This window comes from Canis lupus, chromosome 23, assembly GCF_048164855.1.
Source record: "Canis lupus baileyi chromosome 23, mCanLup2.hap1, whole genome shotgun sequence".
Taxonomy (NCBI): Eukaryota; Metazoa; Chordata; class Mammalia; order Carnivora; family Canidae; genus Canis; species Canis lupus.
Genome location: NC_132860.1, coordinates 47,560,645 through 47,584,695, shown reverse-complemented (window position 1 = coordinate 47,584,695; position 24,051 = coordinate 47,560,645). Strand labels below are relative to the sequence as shown.

Below are 24,051 nucleotides of genomic sequence, written 5' to 3'. Positions count from 1 at the left end.
CTCATGCTGCTTTAGGGATTTTCTCTTTATCTTGGAGTTTTCAAGTTTCACTATTAAATGTCTAGGTGTTGAATGGTTTTTATTGATTTTTGGAGAGGCCCTCTCTATCTCTTGGATGTGAATGCCTGTTTCCATCCCCAAATTAGGGAAGTTCTCAGCTATGATTTGTTCAAATATACTTTGTGGTCCTCTCTCCCTCTTAGTCTCTTCTGGAACCCCAATTATACCTAAATTCTTCCTTCTCAGGCTATCATTTATTTCCCTAAGCCTTTTCTCAGTCTCTTGTTTTTTTCTTTTTTCCTCAGCTTCAACTTGTCTTCTATGTTGCTCACTCTTTCTTCCACCTCATTAACCCTAGCAGTTAGGACACCCAGTTTGGATTGCATATCATTTAATCTATTTTTAATTTCACCCTGATTAGATGTCAATTCTGCACTAATGAAGTCCCTAGAGTGCTTTATGCTTTTTTCCAAGCCACCAATAGCTTTATAATTGTACTTCTGAATTGACTTTCTGACATTGTACTGAAGTCCATATTCTGTAACTCTGTGACAGAGATTACTGTTCCTGTTTCTTTCTTTTGTGGTAAATTCTTCCTTCTAGTTATTTTGTCCAGTGCAGAGTGACTATATGAGCGGGCTGAGTCAAAAATATCAAACAAGACCTAAGAAAATACATCCTAGGTGATTCTAAAGAGTTCAGAGGCCAGAAAATGAAAAAGATCAGCACAAAATGAAACAAGAGGACCACTAAAGTGATAAACAGATTTTATAAGAAAGTAGTAAATAATAAAAGGCCAAAAGTCTTAAAGAAGGAAAAAAAAGAAAAAAAGAAAAAAAATGCAAGAGGAAAATGATAAAAAAAGAGAAAAGGAGGGGCAGACTGGGGGATGGTGGTAGTGAAGAAGTGGTAGTGGAATGTAGTCTACCTGAGGGGTCCTAGAGGGTGATCTTGGTTCTGAGTGTATTTTGTTCTGTGTGTTAGAAGATGCTCAAGACAAAATTTATATAAACCTGCAATACTTATAGAAAGCCCCAACACTGCCCACAAAAACATAAATGAGATAAAAGAGAAGGGCAGAATGGGAAGGAAGAGAGAATATAATCTCACAGAATGAATCAACACGGTATTCCACTTGGTTCTGGGTGCATGCTGGTCATGTTTTAGGTATTAACTTCTGACATTGTAGTACAAAATGAGGCAGAGAAAATAAAACAAAACAAAAAAACACAAAACAAAAACTTCAATCTCATATATCTCCCCAAATTAAATTGACTACATTGAAGGGAATTCAGAAGTGGAAAATACCTCTAAGACATGTAATTGTAGAAATATGAAAGTCAGGAAGGAAAAAAGCTTAAAAATGAAGAATTGGCAAAATATTGAAAAGGTGGAAAGGAAAAAATATTGGAAATATTTAGTCTGATATAAAAATGAGTTGTAGTGGAAAAAAGAAAAGAAAAGAAAGTACCCTCTAGTTCTATGTACTATTTTCTCTCGGTCCTGGAGCTTTCCAAAATTGTTTGGTAAATAAATTTGCTCTTCCCTTGTTCTTACAGCTGGTCTTCTGAGGGAGGGGTCTGGTGCCCTGATTCTCAGGTGTGTGTGTACCCAGGCAGAGGTACACTGACTGGCTTCTTCCAATGCCCCGGAGGGCTGCAGTGCTCCAGCCTTTTACCGATATTGGACTGCAGTTTGTGGATGTGCTTTCCCCAGGCCACCCCTCCTCTAATAGTGACTTGGGGAATCTTGAGGTTTCACTGCCCTTCCTGCCATTCTGCCCAATTTCCCCTCTAAGCACTTTTCCATCCAGGAAAACTCCAGTGCAGATTTTTAAAGTTCCCACTTCTCCAGGGCTGGGCTTTCCTGTCCTCAGGCTCTCACCATTCTGCTTTAGGCTGGCTACTTGTGGTGCCCCTTCCCCACTTTATTCTTTTTTATTTATTTATTTTCTGCCTTTCTACCTCTACCTAGAAGGGAAAACTTTTCTCTCTGTAGCATTCCGGTTGTTCTCTCTTTAAATCTCAGATCAAATTCTTAGGTTTTCAGGATGTTTTGAAAGTTATCCAGGTAAGTTGGTGGGGCCCGGTGAGTTGAGGACCCTACTCTTCCATCCTCTTGCCCCTCCTCGCTTTCTCCATTTTATACTATTTCTCCCCAAAACCCTTTGCATTTACATATCTATGCTAACTAACCCACATGCTGTTCTTTCTTTTCACTTTTTAAACTAACTTTACACTTCTGTCAAGATTTCTAAATTATAGATTCCATGATGTAAAGGACAACATTTGTCTTCCTGGTAGTTTTCATGTCAGAGTCTACCAGAACTTGTTTTTAATAAATAAGTGAATAAGTGAACTTTAGTATGATCTCTTTCAAAAGTCTTCTCTAATACCTCTTCTTTGTGTTGGCATTTGAACACATCTTTACCATAACCCATGACATTGTACATTCATATTTATTTATTTCATTGACTACATTTTGAGACGAGTGAATAGGTTAGAAATGTTAAGGAAACATTTCTAAAAACAAAAAGTGAAGGAAGAGGATAACCAGGATTTATCGTAATGTTTATGGCACCTAGTTCAGAAGCCATAGAAACAATTCCCTCTTTTCCTCTTCAAAACCAATACTATTTTAAAATATTAACCTCTGAAAATGTAACTATTCATCCTACACTTGCAACCCTGCTGAGAGTGAAGTCTTCATAGGAAAAGTGCTTCTGCTGTAAACAGAATGTCTTCAGATGCTGGGCACAAATGAATCATAGTGAGTTTAAGTAGTGATTCTTGATCCCTGATGCACAATCACCTAACTCACGTTTTATTTGATCAGAATGATCTGGCACTGGTGTTTTTTAAGACTTCTCCCACCCAAGTAATTTTAGTATATATTAGGGTTGATAACCACTAAGTTTGAAGGACAGACTGATTAGAGCAAATTGCAACAAAGACGTCATATCCAAGATATTCATTTTCTCTTCCTGAGTTTTCTGATTCTGAATGTTCTTAACCAGCAAAGAGAGAAACAATTTTCATCTCATAGTTAAAGGATTAACTTAATGATTGTTAACAGCTAGTGTTTATTCTCTGCATTGAGCAACTTACAAGTATTTTCTCACTTATCCTGAAAATAATGTGATTATGTATTATAATCCTCATTTTGCAGATGAGAAAAATGAGTTTTAGGAAAGTTAAGTAACTTTTCTATGCAATACATCAGGGAGTTAGGAGCATAGCCATATTCACTTGACTACAAAGCTCATGCTGGTAACTACTGCTTCTCTTTCCAGAAACACAATATGAATTCTTTCATTCATCCAGGGAGTAGAAGAGGACAATGCTACTTTTTTCTTTTGCTTAAAGACCACTTATGTTAAAAGAAAATTATAGCTTTCTCCACCATAAAATTCAGTATTATGCAATTAGTAGTGAATGATACAACATTCCTTTCCTATGGCTTTCTGCATTAGCATATCTATATGTGAGGTTTCTCAGACTTCCTACTTACTTCCCAAGCTCCCACCTCCAACAGAGGTGACCTCAAGACAAATTCAAAGATTAATGATCTGCTTACTTTCTTCAGTTCTTTTCTCCTGATCATGTAATAGAAGTTAATTTGCAAGACTCTCCTTGACATCCTTAATATCTGTATGGTTTTTAAACTGTCAGTAGGACTCAACTGAGGATACTGATTCAGGAGGATATCAACTGGAAAATGTTTCCCATTGTCTAATTTCTCTATCTGAATATCATGTACCGGGGATCCCTGGGTGGCTCAGTGGTTTAGCACCTGCCTTTGGCCCAGGGTGTGATCCTGGAGACCTGGGATCGAGTCCCGTGTCGGGCTCCCTGCATGGAGCCTGCTTCTCCCTCTGCCTGTGTCTCTGCTTCTCTGTGTGTGTGTGTGTGTCTCTCATGAATAAATAAATACAATCTAAAAAAAAATGAATATCATGTACCTGATATCCTATATAACACATACTCAACACCAAAGAATTTCTTTATTCAAAACTACTGCAGGCAGGAAGAGTAATAATACTGCCTGATCTTGTGATGAATCCTGTGAAGTTTTTGGTTGATCCTAGTTCCATTTGGAAAATTATCCTTGCTTGCCAATTAAATATATTCAAACAAAATATAGCTGAGAGCTTTCTTATTTTTTACATAGCCCTGAAAATACCAGATGGACCAACTCTCTGCAGGGCCATTATCTCATTGAAGACTTGGATATATCCTAGCTTATATTTAACAACTGGTCAAATAAATAGTGCAAGGTCCATCTTAAACACAAAAATATAAAGTGAATAGGCAAAACTAGCACACTAGTAGCTACAGCACACAACTAGACCAGTTAGACTGAAGGACAAGCACTGACCTATAAGGGACCTGATAACATCACCAATAATATTAAGTTGCCAAGAAAAAGAGATGTAAAAATAAAATATATAGCTGGAAGAAAGACTTCAGTAAGAAATTTGAAATGGGAGCTGAAGCCAATAAGTGACGTAGCAAAACAAAGTCAGTGAAATTCTCGTGTAAGAAAAGTGTTTTTCTAAAATTATAAGGCTTTGGTTTTGCTTAACTATGGAGACGTAGTTACGATCATCAAAAGTATCTTTATCTTTAGGACAACTGTAGATCTCTTCCCATCTCTCCTAGCAAGTGTGGAGTGCCAAGGAGATGACAAATGCCTAATCTGTTGGCAGGAGAGAAAGGGAAAGTTTTGTATATTGTCAAGTTTCCTTCAAATCAAAAGCACTTCACCCAGTAAACATAAAATCACATAACCCATTTTCTCTTATTGACTATTTTAAATCTTTGATTATTCATATGCTAGTAAGAACTAGTTTGACTAAAAATATATGATTATGATTATCTTCATCTAATTCCTAAGGTAATGTTAAAAAATGGGAAGAGGAAGAAATGTGAATATGAGGCGCTGCCACCCTAGGTAAAACCATACAATTCATTGCAATAATCTCCTGAAGATATCCTAGTTTTTATTCTATGTGATAGCCTTACCTCCATGCAGTGGCTAAATCATGCCAACTCTCTCTCTCTTAAAAAAAAAAAAAAAAAAGTCTACAGCTTTCCATATTCCTTGAATTCAATCAAAACATTTACTTTAGAATATAAAGCCCTATAGGACTTGTTCAACTACTCCACCTTCAAAACTGCTCAGGCAATAAACAGACACCAGTTTGTGTTTAAGTATATCCTACATTGCCTGTACTTTGTGCTTCCAGCCTAAGTGAAATTCTTCAAATGGCTTTCACTAAATTGCAGAGTTTCTATACCTTAGCAAGCATCCACCAAGAGAACATGTTTTCAATGTCTTTTTCAGATATGCAACCTTGATCTCTACAAACTCTTCTATTTGCTTGAGAGAGATACACAACAGCCAAAGAACATGCTCTCTAGGCTTTTGACTCTCTTCCAGGACTCCCCCATTTGTACTTTCTTTGTATAGAAACTGAAAGATATTGGTCTGAAAGCTCAAAAGAACATTTTGGTCATTTCTTAGTAAAAGAAGCATCAGGCATCTCTATTCATGGTTTAGGATGTCAGTCAATAGAAAACTCTTATTCAACATCCTTCATTAGTAGCAAAATAGCTATAGAGTCTTACTTATCTTAGAGAGGCAGCACAGTATTATGGTTGGCCAGAAAATGTAGTCCACTCAAATGATATATTAATCTCTGCAAGTTCATAGACATGAAGCAATTTTCCTTAAATCACAATTCATTTGTGTCACGGAAGATAAGACTTGAGTTTAAAATCTGGCTCTTCCATTTACAAGGTAGGTGACCTTAGGAAAGTTCTTTACCTTTGCAAAGACCATTTTTCACAAATATGAATTGGAGATCTGATACAACTTCAAAAGGGTTTTGTGAAGATGATAAAATGCTACCAGTCTTATGAAGTTTCTGGCCCCTGCATATTGATAAAAATGTGCAGGTTTTGAATGCTTATTATAAACAAGACACAGATCTCAAGATTTTATGTTAGTAAATAAACTTAGAAAATTTACATAATGGGAAGTCACTTGAACCTTCAGTTTTACATATACACAAATAGTACCCTCTGGAGTGGAAGAGATTCATTTGCAAAACCACACAGGAAGACCTTATTGACATTTTATTTCTAAACTTTATTTAGGGCTACAATTCTACCCTGACAAGTAAGAATTAATTCTGTTTAAAATAAGCACTCTTGATGAAAAAGCTTAACAGCAATACTTTCCAGCAACCACTAAGTTAACCCTATAAACAAGCTCATGAGGAAAGTTCTTATTTTTAAATCTACTTTATAGATTGCATACATTTTAAGCTCAGAGTGACTCCTTTTAAAGACTTGCAGCTTCTAGATGGAGGACACCAGACATAAGCTCATGCCTTCTCATTCTAAATCCCTATCATTTTGGAATATTTTGTGAAAACACTAATGTAAGCTATCTCTTCATTATTATCCATTTCAACAATGAAATTTGTCAGGCTATCTAAAAGCTCCCATCTTTGGGGTTTTCATGATAGTAACCTGCTCATTGATCAAATCCAGAATGAAAGAAACTGTTGGCTGTAACTCAGTCCTTGTTTTTTCTTACCAGCAGCACAGGGCTGCCATCTACCAGTAATAAGGGAATTTGCAGTTCTAGTTTAACAACAGAGAAGAAAAAAGAAATGCTTTTCAATACTTTGCTTTCATATTAAATTTCTGAATTCCTAAAATGTTTGAAATTTTGAAACTATCAACAAACACAAATATTTTCAATTTCAAAAGAATTAGCCTATAGGACATTCCTACCTAAACCAGGGCCTAAAAATTTGATAGCAAAGCCTGTTTTCTGTAAGATCATAAAGAAGTTTACTTTGGCAAGTTCATAAATGATGGGAAAACTAAAAAGACAAGGTTTCTGAAAGAAGTATCCAAATACTGAATACACTAAGCAGAGACTGTTCTAGATGAACTAGATGGCAATCCAGTACACTCTAAGTAAAATGTCCTTGGAGACAGCCTGAGTAGATGTTCAAGTAAGTCTATGTACTTCTAATATTAACAGGTAGTATCTACACTGTGTTTATTATAAGTGCCATGCTCAGTTTTAAATGTTTTATGTATATTAATTCATTTAATCTCAATGAAAATACTGTGGAAGTAGTTAAAATTCTTACCATCTTAGTAATGGTTACCTTCATGTATTCAGCTTGATTGGACCACCAATGTTTACTTAAACATCATTTCTTACTGTGTTTGTGAAGGTGTTTCTAGAAAGGATTAACATTTCAATTGGTGAAGTGAGTAAAGCACATGGTCCTCCCCAAGGTAGGTGGGGATCATCCAATGTATTGAGGTCCTGAATAGACCAAAAAGGTGGAAGAAGGATGAATCTGCTGTCTTCCTGACTGTTGAGCTGACACATGGTTTTTTCCTTCCCTTGGTTCTCCTAGTATTTAGGTCTTCAGACTCAGACTAATATCTACAGCCTTGGTTCTCCAGCTCTCAAGCCTTCAAAGCACACCACTGGCTTGCATGGTCTATAGCTTGCAGACAGCAGATCATGGGACTTTTCAGCCTCCAAAATCATGTGAGTCAATTCTTTATAATAAATCTTATCTAGATTTAGGTAGATGATCTAGATTTAGATAGATGATAAGTAGATAATAGAAACAGAGATAGACACAGACAATAGACATATATGGATACCCAGTTGTTTCTTTGGAGAACCCTAATATACATCTCTATCATAAATAAAGGAAGCAGATATGATAAATGCATGTAGTTTTCTAAGAGCCAATTTTCAAATCATGTCCATGGATGGTGTCCTGCCTTTCTAATTCCTAAACATTTAAGATGAGAAGAGAAGAAAGTGATCAGAGAGATGGTATCTAGATCCTCCAAGGAGACTGCAAAGTAGAGTAATATTTGAACAACATTGATGAGGGTAATAGAAGATGTGAAATCTATTCCTGTATCTCTCATAGTTTATGATTTTTGGAAAATTAATTTACTTCTCTGGGACTTACTTCTTTATTACTAACATGAAACAAGGTAGTAAATAATAATTAAATATCCACTCTCTAAATCTAAAGTGGTGGTTACAGGATTATGTGTCTCAGATGATGAAAGGAGATGAATGTGATATAGATTCATTGTAAATTGGTGTGTTTCATCACAAGGGATTATCCTTCCAGACTCAGCCCTCCATCATATCCTTTATGGATTTTAAGTTTGCACATATCCATGAAATGTAAAATAAGGTTCTATGAGAAATTGTCTAAACATCCTGTCCTATTATAACCCAGGAGAGTTCCCACTGGGTGTGACAAAAGCCCTTCTGTGTTCCCTGAAAACAGAACTGCAAAATCCTTGTTTTATTCTATATGACCTGGAACATTGTAAGACCGACAAATGAGAAATAGAGTGCAAGGAAGTAAAGTGAATGAAATCCAGTGGTGAGAGAAGAAAGCTTTTCTGATATGGTATCGAATCCAGGTTTTTGTCATTTGTTTTGTTTTGCTTTTGGCCTATATAAATGATACAAAAATAATTCAAGTAAATTAGGAAATCAAAGTGTTGGTAAGATGTTAATCTCTTCCAGATAAATTGTCTTCTTAGTCTCTACTTCCATACACAAGTGTTAGTAGTGTTCTCATATCTTTCTCCTAAAAGCAACAAACAGCAAAGCTTTACATCTTTAACCTACAAATAAAGTCTGTGTTGTTGGGGTGGGGGTGGTGGAAATCAAATCAAGGCCCTGTGGGCAAAGAAGTAAATCATCAATCTTTCTTGTCACTGCAGTGGGTACGATCCCTATAAACTGCTTGATTAGCCTTTTGGCACCAATATGTCTGAAGTCCCATCATTATGATTAATTTGTTTTTCATCAGTGTTTCTACAAGTAAGTCCAAATCTTGAGCAATAAGAGGTTAAAAAATCCAATAAAATATTATAAAATGACTTTAGGAAAAAAATTCACTGAGATATCAAAGTGTTGATGAAACAGTCCCAAATCTGCCTAGTCTAAATTAGATTACAAACAAACCTTCTGATTTTAATTTGTTTTTCTACAAGGGCAGTGCAAATGTCAAAAGTGTGTGTTTAAAGGGCATCATAAATATTCAATGCTTGTCATTTATAGTTCTCAATACGAATTTTATTAATTTGCATTTTATATAAATATATACAAATAAAACTAACAGTCAAAAGACAAATATCAATAATAACTTAAGAAATACTACAGTTAAAATATGAAGACCCAAATCTTTGAAGCCAAATAATTCTTTCAAGGTCGGTTAAGGCTTATCATATTTCTTTCTGATACAAGAGGTCAGGTACCCTTGTGCAGTTCCATGAAGTTTGGTAGAAACTAAACTGATCTTGAAACTTAATGGATTGGCTCTCTTCAGGCTGCATGTCATACAGGACATTCAATAAGGGTACAGTCTTCTTGTTGAGGATAACAAATGGTGACTTTGGAACTATATTGTATTGCCCCTGCAAGGTCACAGCTATCAAGGGAATGTGGCAAATGTAGCATTCACCTGTTCCCCTTCTCAAACAGCCTTCCTCTGTTTTGTTTTCTAAAGTAAAGTCTGGAAATTGATACCAAGGAGGAAAGGGAGACAGAAGTAGGCTTGATGTCACTGACTGATGTTGCTATTATGTGCCTGTCATAAAATATGCACATGAGATAAAATTGGGAATTAAACACAGAGACTGAATCCTTCATCCAGGTGAAACATACAAAGGAACTTATTTATAGTGTTAATATGATAGTAGCTATAGTCATATGGTTGTGCAGATGAAAGAGAAATTAATTTTGCTGGTGGAGTGTCAGGAAGGCCTCACAAAGGAGTGGACATTTGAGCAAGACTGAAACATTAGTAGGACTATGGATGCCAGAAAAAATTGTGGTGCTAAAAAAATCTCAAGAAGAGAAAATGCCATAGAAGTAAGAAAGTCCATGGCATATTGTGGGATGACAATTAGTCCTGTGTTTGAGAATATAGGGAAAAGGGGGGACAGGGTCAAGAATGCTAAAATGTGTGATGCGAAGGTGGGAGGACCATATCAATATGTTTAAAATGTATCCTGTGGCCAATAAGGGATTCACTAAACTTTCATGTTCTAGTGTCTCTCGGGTTTATACAGAGCTAGAAAAATGTTTGCCCCCCTTATTTCCTGTCATAATTTATTCTTTTAGAAATCATTAGTTGAAGAAATACTCTGGACATGTGCAGAGAGAAAAAGCCATGCAGGGGCACCTGGGTGGTATGGTCAGTTAAGGCTCCGATTCTTGGTTTCCATTCAGGTCATGATGTCAGGATTGTAAGATCAAGCTTCTCGTCTATCTCAGCACTCAGAGTGGAATCTGCTTAAGACCCTCTCCCCCTCTAAAAATAAATACATAAAATCTTAAAACTTTGAAAAGAAAAATCCATGCAGTTGCTTTTCCCAAGAAGGTTAAGGTCTACTGGGAAAAGCAAGACTTATAGGAATGAAAAGTTAGGCATAATGCAAGGTAGTTTATAAATTTCAAATAAGACACAAAGGCAAATCCAGTTTGACTCCTGTGATTTCCACATCTCAACTCCTCTGGTATTAGTAAGTATACGGTAGGATCCAGGGGGCAATAGGAGATATAAAATGGTTAGTAAAGCTAAGAAGGTTCCTATAAAGTAGATTCTCATTTCGACCTCACCTGTACTTCACAGGTAAACATACTTCTAAAATTAATGAACACTTGTCAATTATTATGATCCACTTACATAAAATCCTGATAGAAGTATAGGTATTTATATACAATGTCCACTTTAGAAGAATGCTCTTGATGACAAATGTAAATCAAACTGTCTTACTTCTCTTCCTTTCAGTGAGTCATTTAATCACTGACCAATGTTCATGGATACTCAACCCTTCAGCTCCTGTCCTGTCTATTGTTGTTTTCTTCTTCCTTACCTCCTTCCTACTCCCTCTTCCTTAGGCTTTAAATTCTTATTTTAACTTGAGTCTGTAGGATTTCTTCTTTCCTAAGTGAATCTCAAGATCCAGTCATTTGTTTTCCAATCCATCCATCCCTCATTTCCTCTTTCCCTGGGCTTTCCTTTGTCCATTAGGAGAAGAATGAAGTTATTCTTTATACTTTCTAGAAGCATAATTTTTTTGTTTTTATTCCCTTTAAAAGCAGCAGCCTCAGAGTAACAATTTTTACATGCAATCCTCAAAGGGGAAAAAAAAGCTAAGGGAATATTGATGTGCAGGTCTAATTCCAAGAGACCCCGAACTCCATAATAGGATCTATAAACATAGAGTCAGAAGATCAGTGAATATTCTGAAGCCATCAGAGGTCTATAACCAGCTAACCTGGCAATGATGAGCAGACCCAGGATTTGGGTTCATGGAAAGGCCAGGTTGTATATTATTGTTAAATTATAGTTGGAATAATGCTAAAAATTTTATCAACTGTCTATATTATCTTATGCCTTAATGCATATTATATTTCTACTCTGAAATGACTTATATTAATGATTTTGTACATTTTACTATAGATTTACTAAAATGTCAACAAAAATTTGCCTTTTGAGAAATTCAAGTTGCCTTTCAACAAACTCAAGAAAATTTATATTAAAATTAATTCTGTACAATTATTCCTTTGAAATTTGTTATCAGATGAGGAGTAAACAACCATAATGGAGTCATGAAGGGTCATTAGGTATCCAGTTCATAAAGTTTCAGAGTGTCTGAACCAAATTTTCAAACTTTCAGAGTATACATATAAACATGTATGCATTTGTAACCAAGACGAGCAAATGTGGCAAATTCAACCTTGTTGAAGGCTATGTGGTCATTTATTTTAATGTTCTTTCAGCCTTCTGTTAGTTTTGATTTTTTTATTAAAAAAAAGAGAAAGGAAGAATGAAGGGAGGGATGGAGACAATGTGCCCTGCATGTCCACCACTGCAGACTCCAAGATTAGCTGGATCTGTTGAAATCTTGCCCTGGCAAATTTCAGTCTATTCCATGGTAGTAGGCTGCAGCACCTGTCTCAGGAGCCAACAGGCAGCTATAGAACAGGAAGGATGGTTAAGAAGTTTAACAACCATAAATGCTGTTTAAAGATTGGCAAAGGGTGAAGAGTGAAGATGCTCACAGTGGCTGCAGAGGGGAAAAAAAAACAGCAATGTGATGGAACATTTCTTTATATTCAAAGCTTGCAAAGCTGCCTCCTCTTCCAGAGTAACTGCAGAGATCTGTGTTTTTCAAATACACAAGATGCAAAGGACAAGAATCATGCTCCAATTTCTACAAAGCTTATAGGAAAGTTGCTTTCAATAGCATGGCAGATCACCTCTTCAATACAGACTTACATGCTTTTCAAATCGAAAGATTTTTTGATATTCCTGTGCATAATTTGCAGTATTTATCATCTGCAGAATACTAGAATAGAATATTGCAGAATGGAGGAACTAACATGTTTTCCCCTAATGGAGGTATAACCAAATGGCTATTTAATTGCAGACTGACTAAAGTAATAAGAGAAAAATAATGAAATAGAAGGGATGACTTTGGTTAGTGATATTGTTAAATTTCTTAGTTGTTTTTATTTTTAGATGTATGATAAAGTACTTAGAAATGAGGTGTCACGATGTCCAAAAATTGTTGCAAAGGATTAGGAATAAAAATAATAAGTAAAATGTCAAAATACTTGTTTTTAAATATAGAATTCTAAATCTAAAATTCATGAGTTTAAGTATTTAATTTTTAAATCTAGTTGGTGGATATACACATGTTCATTTTCGTGTCTTTTCATATTTTCTTCATGTTCGAAAAATGGTATGCTAATATTCTAAAAGAACAAAAATAACTTGCCACCCATATAATTCATGAATACATAAAAACTGACTTAATTTGTAGTTCAATTTATCTATATTTATTTGTTTTAATTTTCAACACAATTTTCAATGATTCTTGTGCTGCTAAACTATTTGTTAATCTCTGATTTGATCAAGAGCTGAAGTATTTTTATTTGTTTCTACAGTCTTTTGGGTTATTCTGTTCCCTGGTGGTTCTTAAAACCAGCTCTTCCTATAAAGATTCCCCCCTGCTGCTATTTAAACTGATTTTTATGTTACTCCAAATTAAATCCATTCTTTCTAGTCTATCAATTTTCTAACTTGAATCAGCACCCTTGAAGATTCCCATCTGCTATCTATTGTGAAGCCAGTTTTTAAATCTGTCTTTTTGTCCTCCCTAGCCTGGCCTCCTCAGGTGCTTTGGAAGCTCCATTCACAGACTTTCCAGGTACTCATCTCTGCCTGCCAGGGATGTCTGGGCTATTCTCTGCAGAACCCCATACCAGGCATCCTTCCATGGATTTACTACCAGACTTAAATATTCAAATTCCAAAGAGCTCCCAAGCCATGATTAAAGTTAGCTCCCAAAAGAAATCTGTAAAGTCCATAGGATATAGATATTAAGAGACTACAGTAAAAGGATATGAGTGTACTAATTAAAAAAATCCCTGGGTTAAGAATCAAGAGAATTGGAATCTAACTGTGGTCTGAACCTTGGCCAAGCCCCTAAAAATGATGTCCCTAAACTATAGATAAGAGAAATGGAATACATAGAATCAGTGGTCCAACTTGATTTTTAAATAATTTTATTGTTTAGTATTAATAAAATTAATTTTTATATTATTATAATACATTTAGAAGTTGGGTATCTAGGAAGGAAATACTCATAATATCACCTAGAATTGCCTACTTTAAGTTATTCTTGTGTTTCCTCCTAACTTTGTGTGTGCACATATGTATATATTTGTTTCTGTATATGGGCACATAGACATAAACTTAGATTTATTAGAAAAATAAAATATTTTAGGCATGATGATATTTTATAATTTTTCTGTGTCATTAAATACCATTTGGGAACTTATCTTTTAGTTACCATACTATATAACATGGATAGGTCATAATGTATACTCATCAGCTTTAATAATTTACATTTGTAGACTAAACAGCGTGCTATAGAAATACCTTCATACATATGAAATTGTTTCCTACTTCATGGACTATAGATTTTGTCAAAGCAAGTTTAATATGTATTTCAGGATTCCATTATTTCTTAGACAAAACAAAGAAAAGATTCTTTTCTGGAAGTGTCTTGTTTTGAAGAGATAATATTTTGGTCATCCTCACTAGAGCCTAGAAAGCAACAAATGGAAATTTATGGGTTCCAAATAGCTTTCTGTTTTTTTCTAAACAAATAATTATATAATCATACTCTTTTAGGTACTATTATTTTTCTGTTGCTATAGTGAGACAATTTTTCATGGTTTCTCTCATTTTGAACATCTTATAAGAAGATAATTTGAACTAGTAGCCTTTATTTTAGAGTATGTATTTAGGGGTATTGGTATAATTAACAGCCTTGGAAGATGAAGGTAGTACCTTCCCTCAGAGCAGAGTACCTTCCCTTCTGGCTGGCTTTTGTTTTTGCTTTATATATATGCTATCTAGTATAATAAAGATAATGTCACTCTCAAGGACAAGTTTAATAGATTTGCTTGCAGTCGAAAATAATAAAAGATTTAGGTTTCCTAAGTTTGACATTTTTCCAGCTGTGCTGAGCATCTACCTGGGCCTCTCTATCTTGCCCGCATGGGACTTGGGAGACAAGGGGATCTGAAGTGTATATAAATCCCACGTTGATTTTGTATCATGAGTAATATAATCTGTACCTATAAAATTGTGGCAAGCTGATTTATAAACTAGAAATAGGGTAAAATCCAAGAACCTTCACAGTTCTTAAAACTATCGCCATATAAAACAAAAATGAGAAAGAATGGTCATGATGAAGGGTGAGCTTCTAAGGATAAAGGAAATTAAGGCTATTTTTAAAATTGTAAAGAACAAATTACTGGACTAGGAAAAGTATTTATTTTGTACTGACTTCTGGGCATATGGTCTTATTGCTAAATATTTAAATATTTAAATATTTAAATATTTATATTTAAATATAGCAAATATTTATATTTGCTAAATATTTAATTAAATTACCAGAAAAATAGTGATTTCTCAGAACTGTTCACATTCACAGTCTATGTACTAGAAAAAGTTTGCTCTTTGTTTTCTACATCCTGTGTAATACAAGTTATTACAGAGGCACTACAGATTTTTTAAGAAGCAAAGCAGGTAGGAAAACTTTCAGCAAATGGTCAACAAACTTAAAGAACAAATGTGTTCTAATATACATATAATTCCCTCAATATATTCAAGAGATATTATTTTTATACTAATATAAAGGAGCAAGACCTCTTTTGAAATATAAAAGAGAAAGACCTCTCTATCTCCTACCACATTATCAACATCCTTCTTATAAAGAGGATCCTGAATATAAAAAGAAACTATGTACCCTGAATTTAGTCTGTTTCTTTTATGTATATCCCTGATAGACTCCTCATTCCCTCCCATATTTATACTACCCAAATGCTTATAAGCAATTATCACAATCTTCTTATTATATATCTAGCTTATTTGGAAGTAGGTTCTTTCTTCTCACTAGTCTAAAGATAAACTATCTCCCATAAAATTTTAAATTTCTCACCATAATCTTATCTATGACACCTTGTTTTTGAGATTAAGCATATGTGGGATCTTTATTCTGGTGACCTTACAGTCCTGGGGCAAAACATTGATATCAGTCAAGCAAGCAGGCTTATGGGTTCACTGTTTGTAGCAACCTATTTAGAGCTTGATTGAACTTTAATGCCCTTCTGTCCTGGCATCTTCAATGAAAGGTAATGAAGCTGAATCTCTTGAGTTTAAATGACTGGTCCAACTCGCAAATAAACTATTTCACTGATATCTCTGCTATAGAACACCAGTGATTGATGGGAAAATACCACTTTAGTATTAACAGGCAAATTCTTGAGAGAATTCAGGAAATGTCAGCTTCATGAAAACCCATAAAGAAGTGGAAAGTGAGTAAAAATTGCTGTGATCATCACATTTGGAATTCAAGTGTATGTTAATGACTTACAGCTCCTTTCTAAAGCTAAAAGAAATTCCAGAGACTAGTGAAATGGGTCATAAGACACACTGGGGGTTTATGAAACCCCCAATCCAGAAATTACATTTTTATTCTGTGAAAATATATTTCGATCGCAAATTATCACAGCAAAGGAAAAGTTTATTCTTAAATAGATGAAAATACTTATTCACATTAAAAAATAATGCAAAAAGCAAAGAAAACAGACTGTTTTAAAGATATATTTGTAGATTTCAGTAGTTAACCACAGATCTCAATTTGAGAGACATTAGATAAAGGGGATATAGACATATAAAAACAAAGTGCAATACTGGTCATGTCTATTGATATGAAAGGCTGTATAGAGCACAAAGAAAAGAGCTGCTCATTCTAGCTGGGGCTGGGGAGATAGAAAAGGTTTAATAGAGAAATTGATTTTTAAGCTAAGTTCTGAAAGATGAGACAGTATTGACAGACCAACAGCATGATTGATTGGAAGCACTCTAGGTAAAGGAAGCAGTGAGATAAATATACAATGGCACAAAGTCATGGAACAGCAGCATATGTAGTGAATTTATGATATTTCTATAGGGTTAATGAAAGTGCTGAGCAAGAAAACATGAAGGAATAAATAGGAAGGGCTGGGAGCATAATGGAAAAAAGTACTGTTGAATTAGAAGATAAAATACAGATATGAAGAGTTTATTAAGGAATGTTAACTGATAGAAATCAGAATAAATAACTGCCTTAGTTTCCAGGACACAGGATATCAATGGTAAAATTGGGACAGTCCCAGAGGAATAAAATGGTTGGTCATCCTAATGTCAATATAAACGGATGCTGTTTTCTCTAACCATATATTAATCTGCACTATATTAAATTTTCCTTAATGGTATTTCATATTTCATAGCTTTGCCCTCACACTTGGTTAATGGAATGGATTCAGTTCAAATCTAAATTCTCTATTTATCATCATAAAAAGATAAACAACCTTTCATCTGAAAATTAATTCAAAGTTCTCCCTTCCCTCAAACCTGGTAGAGCTGTGTGTGGCTCCAGAAATTGAGAGGCGTTGGAAGTCTCCTTTCTACAAATTCTCCAACTTCCTCTCCTTAATTGGCTACCTCCTCTAATGCACTGCACAATGAGAAGGGGTGAGAAGAATAGTGTTACTTATTAAGTTTGAGTCCTTCCTTTGAAGGGCAGTTTTATTGCCCATCGACCCCTATATCCTATCCATCAACTACCTCCTCATGGCAACAAGGGTAGGTTCCAAAGGCAGCTGACAACAGCCCGCTAGTTTCTACACAACATGCTAACTGTGCTGCTTCCAGCTACTCCCTCTAGACCACCAACAGTTATACTATTCTCTGCAAAATATTTAGGCAGACACCACTCAAAATTGAGTAGCAAGCAGAGCAAAGTAGTTAAACAGCCTCTGGTGGCAGAATGTGTGGATTCAAAAACCCATTTGGCTACTTAGCAAATTGAGGGATTTAAAACTCCTGTGCCTCAATTTCCTCCACTTTAAAAAGGTGATAATAATAGTATCCTCTAGTATTGGTCTAAAATGTCATACTAAAAATAAATAAATAAATAAAATGTTATAGCAAATCAACCTACATGTGTAAGAGCTCATAGCACAGTAAAAATTCATTTTTCACTTACATAGTAGTCCAGGGCAGAGGTGCAGATTGTAAACCACAGTTCTAATTGTGATAACTGAGAAAGCTTGTTCCTTCCAACATGTAGCTCTGCCATTCAGGAGGGCCATCCTTTACATACCAGTTGGCAAAAGGAAAAAGTGCTAGAGAAGATACACGAAATTCTTCAAGGCTTTGACTAGAAGTTAGACATACACCTTCCTCTCACATTCTGCTGGCAAGAATTTGTCACAAGCCCATACCTACTGTTACAGAGGGCTGGGAGATGACATATTTTGGATTGTTTAGATAATTAAATAATACATATAAAGGGCTTTAAAAATCCTGACACAGGCTAAGTGCTCAATAAATAATAGCTACTATTACCACCAGAGCCTTAAAACAGTTCCAAGTTCTTAAAGACCTTTCTCCCTAATTCATACTAGAGGGAATCATTTTGAAATCTCAGCAGCAGGAATGATACTAAATAGAGTAGATAAAATGATGAATTTTAAAACTAATCTTTAAAAACTCGAGAAATTTAATATTCATGTATTCATATTCTAAAAGTAACTTCAGCATCTTTTCAAATAAAATATTGCTGATAATCCAAAGAATCCATGCAAGTTATCCTTATCTTTAAGGCAGTGACACTTCCCCACTTGGAACTTATGCAGCAAGATGCAGTCTTGGGTTTAAGATCATTTCTTTTGATAGCTGCAGGTGACTGTTTTCTCCTGGCTGTGCAAGATATTAATTGACACTGATCACTTCCTCCCAATAGTGAACCAAAGTGGTCTGAGGATGACACTGCTGGGTTTCCCACCCTGTCTCTATGACCTTCAAACAGAGTTGAAGCCAACTCCTCTCAAATTCTTTCATTAATGAGCTGATGCTTCCATTTTGGGTATATTCCTGCAAACTCATCATGAAACTTGTCTGACAGTTTTAAAAGTTAATGGACTTCAAATTACTATTCTGCAAGGTGTATACATTTACAAATCACCAGGTAGCCACCATTATGGCTTATATTTGATTAATAAAATTATATTCCCAAATAAACAAATCATGTAAGCATGCTAATTATATTACTTGTTAGCTGAAGCTACTAATTGTCTCCCCACTGGGCAGCTCCCCACTTTTATTTCAATAGTTTTCTTTCCTGAATAGTCCCTTACAAATTTGTCAGGTACCATATAACACCTACAAAGTTAAATTCACACAATTCTCTTCACCCCAATTCTGACTCTAAAATTTTCAGACAAATAAGAAGCTGAATGAATCTTTGCTCTGAGTTCTTGATTCTTACACCATGATATATTTTTTTAAGTGCTCAGGAGAGGGATGCTATTATTTTCTGAGATCCATTTAGCAGATACCAACTTAGAATTTTATTGTGCCTCACTGAGGAAAATTTTCCATTTTTTCTTTTATTCTAAAAATGCATTTGTTAGCTAATAATTGAACATCTCCGTGAGATTTTTTGGTAAGTGTGACTTTTAAATCTTTCTGTCAATTCAAATTGTAGCTTAAGAATATTCTAGCAGTTTGGAAATTTCTTCAGAAAAGCTATTACTTTTCATCCATTCAAAAAAGGTAGCTGGACACTTCCTATGCATCATTCACACCGTTGGATCCTGAAATACTGTGCAAGAATAGATAGGAAGGTCTCCTACTCAGAGTTTACTGGCAAGACAGTCTGGAACAGCATTTAAGCAGCAACCTGAAGAATGCAGGAAGCTTAGCTAGGAAGAGAGAATAGCAAGGAAGTTCAGGACAGAAGAAACATTTTTTTGTAAGGATTACTGTGGCCTAAAAATTGTGTTGCCTGAAAGGAAGGTGTCTGAGTATGTTCAGAGAAAAAGAATATCTTTCCAGAGCAGACAGGCACTGTCCCTGGGGATACAGAGCCTTAACATTTCATAAGCTCTTTAGGTATACAGTTCATAAATGTTAAATATTATTCTAAAATCATGACAATGATGACTTTGCCAGGTTTCCAGTCTTTTCTGACTTGTTCTCAGAGATTATGAGACCCAAATTTAGAGAACGATTAGATTAGCCTAAGATCCATTCTGAACGGGGAACACAAAGGAGAGTCTTGAGAAAGTTTCCCTCATAGTGCAGGCCTTCTGGAAAGGAATAGCAGTTGCTAGAGGAAGGGCATGAGGCTCTGCCTTGGTTGGTTCTTCCCTATCTCCCGTATTGTAAAGGAACCTGAGTCTGCAAGGGGAAGGACAATTTCAAAACAGTAAAACTGATATAATTGCCACTTTTCCCCTACAGATATATTGCAAAGTCTGAAGAGATTAATAAGAGGATATAGAAGAATGTGCTTTGAAGCCTGTGAAGTGCTACAGACATTGAACATAATACTATTAAAATCTTTCATGAAGAGGAGAATTTATGAATTCAGAGAGAATGTAACAATAAATCAAAGAATTTACTGATCTTGAAAAACTGCATTTTCAGAGGAGACAGAAACTGAAAATTACTTTTTTGAATCCTGTTTTATGTACTCTTAAAATAATATTGGAAGGGGGACATTACTCTTTTGAGGCTTCATTGCTTTTCTTTAGTTTCAGTACCTATCAGTAATTGGGTGATTTTAAAGTAAGTATACTTAAACAACTACAAAGAAGAATACAACTTTTAAGTGTTTAGCTAGATAATTCATCAAAAAGTAAAAACAAAGCAAACAAACCAAAAGAAGGTACCAAACTCCCAGATCAGAACATAAAATTCTAGCAATCTAAAAGTCCAAATTGTACTCTAAAAGGGAGGCACAACCTCTGCTTTCAGGATGATGATTATCCTGAATTAATACTGTGAGTTAATTTTGCCATTTTTTTAACTTGCTATACATGGAATCATACTTATATAACCTTCTACCTGGCTTCATCTACTATTCTGGGTGGTTGTAGTTCAGTCTGGTTGCAGGAGAATAAGCCACTGTGGGAGCAAACCACAATTTATGTTGCTTTCTGCTATTGAAGGGCATATGTGTTGCTCTACTTTAGGGCTAATTCAGTAGTATTATTATTAACAACCTCACATATATACTTTGGTAAGCATATGTCCCCCACTTCTTTTCTTTTTGAATGTATACCTGAGACTAGAATTATTAGACTATTGGATGTGCATTTATTTAGCTTTAGTGATATTGACAAAACAGGCTCTAGAATGATTATTTTCTCCTACCAAAGCCATATGAAAGTTCCTTTCCTCCACCTCCTTGTCAATATGTAGCACTGTCAGTCCTTTATATTTTTAGACATTCTGGTGGGTTGGGAATAGAGTCATTTTGTGGTTTTAATGTGAATTTCTTTGATGACTAGCAATGTGGAGCCTAGGTAATCAAGTGTGGCCCAGTAGGCAACAGCATCTACATCATTTGAGAGCTTATCAAAAATGTACACTCTCAGGTCTCATCCAGATCTACGAAATCTGAATAGGTATTTTATTTATTTATTTTTAAAGACTTTTAAAGATTCGAGCAGAACTCAATGAAATAGAGACCGGGAGAACTGTGGAACAGATCAACAAAATCAGGAGTTGGTTCTTTGAAAGAATTAATAAGATAGATAAACCATTAGCCAGCCTTATTAAAAAGAAGAGAGAGAAGACTCAAATTAATAAAATCATGAATGAGAAAGGAGAGATCATTACCAACACCAAGGAAATACAAACAATTTTAAAAACATATTATGAGCAGCTATACGCCAATAAATTAGGCAACCTAGAAGAATGGACACATTTCTGGAAAATCACAAACTACCAAAACTGGAACAGGAAGAAATAGAAAACCTGAACAGGCCAATAACCAGGGAGGAAATTGAAGCAATTATCAAAAACCTCCCAAGACACAAAGGTCCAGGGCCAGATGGCTTCCCTGGGGAATTCAATCAAACCTTTAAAGAAGAAACCAGGGATCCCTGGGTGGCGCAGCGGTTTGGCGCCTGCCTTTGGCCGAGGGCTTGATCCTGGAGATCCGGGATCGAATCCCACATCGGGCTCCCGGTGCATGGAGCCTGCTCCCTCTGCCTATGCCTCTGCCTCTCTCTCTTTCTCTCTCTGTGACTATCATAAATAAATAAAAATTAAAAAAAAAAAAAGAAGAAACCATACCTATTATACTAAAGCTGTTCGGACAGATAGAAAGAGATGGAGTACTTCCAAACTCGTTCTATGAGGCCAGCATCATCTTCATTCCAAAACCAGACAAAGACCACACCTAAAAGGAAAATTATAGACCAATTTCCCTGATGAACATGGATGCAAAAATTCTCAACAAGATACTAGCAAATAGGATACAACAATACATTAAGAAGATTATTCACCATGACCAAGTAGGACTTATCCCCAGGATGCAAGGCTGGTTTAACACTCGTAAAACAATCAATGTGATTCATATTATCAGCAAGAGAAAAAACAAGAACCATAGGATCCTCTCAATAGATGCAGGGAAAGCATTTGACAAAATACAGCATCCATTCCTGATCAAAACTCTTCAGAGTGTAGGGATAGAGTGAACATTCCTCAACATCTTAAAAGTCATCTACGAAAAGCCCACAGCAAACATCATTCTCAATGGGAAAGCACTGGGAGCCTTTCCCCTAAGTTCAGGAACATGAGAGGGATGTCCACTCTCACCACTGCTATTCAACATAGTACTGGAAGTCCTAGCCTCAGCAATCAGACAACAAAAAGACATTAAAGGCATTCAAATTGGCAAAGAAAAAGTCAAACTCTCCCTCTTCGCTGATGACATGATACTCTACATAGAAAACCCAAAAGACTCCACCCCAAGATTGCTAGAACTCATACAGCAATTTGGCAGTGTGGCAGGATACAAAATCAATGCCCAGAAGTCAGAGGCATTTCTATACACTAACAATGAGACTGAAGAAAGAGAATTTAAGGAGTCAATCCCATTTATAATTGCACCCAAAGGCATAAGATACCTAGGAATAAACCTAACCAAAGAGGTAAAGGATCTATACCCTAAAAACTACAGAACACTTCTGAAAGAAATTGAGGAAGACACAAAGAGATGGAAAAACACTCCATGCTCATGGATTGGAAGAATTATATTGTGAAAATGTCAATGTTACCCAGGGCAATTTACACGTTAATGCAATCTCTATCAAAATATCATGGACTTTCTTCAAAAAGTTGGAACAAATTATTTTAAGATTTGTGTTGAATCAGAAAAGACCCCGAATAGCCACGGGAATTTTAAAAAAGGAAACCATAGCTGGGGGCATCACAATGCCAGATTTCAGGTTGTACTACAAAGCTGTGGTCATCAAGACAGTGTGGTACTGGCACAAAAACAGACACATAGATCAATGGAACAGAATAGAGAATCCAGAAGTGGACCCTCAACTTTATGGTCAACTAATATTCGATAAAGGAGGAAAGACTATCCACTGGAAAAAAGACAGTCTCTTCAATAAATGGTGCTGGGAAGATTGGACATCCACATGCAGAAGAATGAAACTAGACCATTCTCTTTTACTATACACAAAGATAAACTCAAAATGGATGAAAGATCTAAATGTGAGACAAGATTCCATCAAAATCCTAGAGAAGAACACAGGCAACACCCTTTTTGAACTCGGCCATAGTAACTTCTTGCAAGATACATCCATGAAGGCAAGAGAAACAAAAGCAAAGTGAACTATTGGGACTTCATCAAGAAACTTCATCAGTTTCAGTCAACAAAACTGAAAGACAACCTACAGAATAGGAGAAGATATTTGCAAACGATGTATCAGATAAAGGGCTAGTATCCAAGATCTATGAAGAACTTATTTAACTCAACAGCAAAGAAACAAACAATCCAGTCATGAAATGGGCAAAAGACATGAACAGAAATCTCACAGAGGAAGACATAGACATGGCCAACATGCACATGAGAAAATGCTCCGCCTCACTTGCCATCAGGGAAATACAAATCAAAACCAGAATGAGATCCCACCTCACACCAGTGAGAATGGGGCAAATTAACAAGGCAGGAAACCACAAATGTTGGAGAGGATGTGGAGAAAGGGGAACCCTCCTGCACTGTTGGTGGGAATGTGAACTGGTGCAGCCACTCTGGAAAACTGTGTGGAGGTTCCTCAAAGAGTTAAAAATAGACCTGCCCTACGACCCAGCAATTGTACTCTTGGGGATTTACCCCAAAGATACCAATACAGTGAAACGCCGGGATACCTGCACCCCGATGTTTCTAGCAGCAATGTCCACAATATGAAAACTGTGGAAGGAGCCTCGGTGTCCATCGAAGATGAATGGATAAAGAAGATGTGGTCTATGTATACAACGGAATATTCCTCAGCCATTAGAAATGACAAATACCCACCATTTGCTTC

At 35.7% G+C, this 24,051-nt stretch overlaps 1 long non-coding RNA gene across 2 annotated transcripts in view; it reads left to right on the top strand.

Moving 5' to 3' along the window:
• LOC140615612 (uncharacterized) overlaps nucleotides 1–20,149 on the top strand; it is a 100,907-nt gene extending 80,758 nt beyond the window's left edge. For both annotated transcript variants that reach the window (XR_012016106.1, XR_012016107.1), the window contains 2 exons: nucleotides 7,451–7,587; nucleotides 19,961–20,149. This is a non-coding gene — a long non-coding RNA (uncharacterized lncRNA). The remainder of the gene's footprint in view (nucleotides 1–7,450; nucleotides 7,588–19,960) is intronic.
• Nucleotides 20,150–24,051: the final 3,902 nt, after the last annotated feature.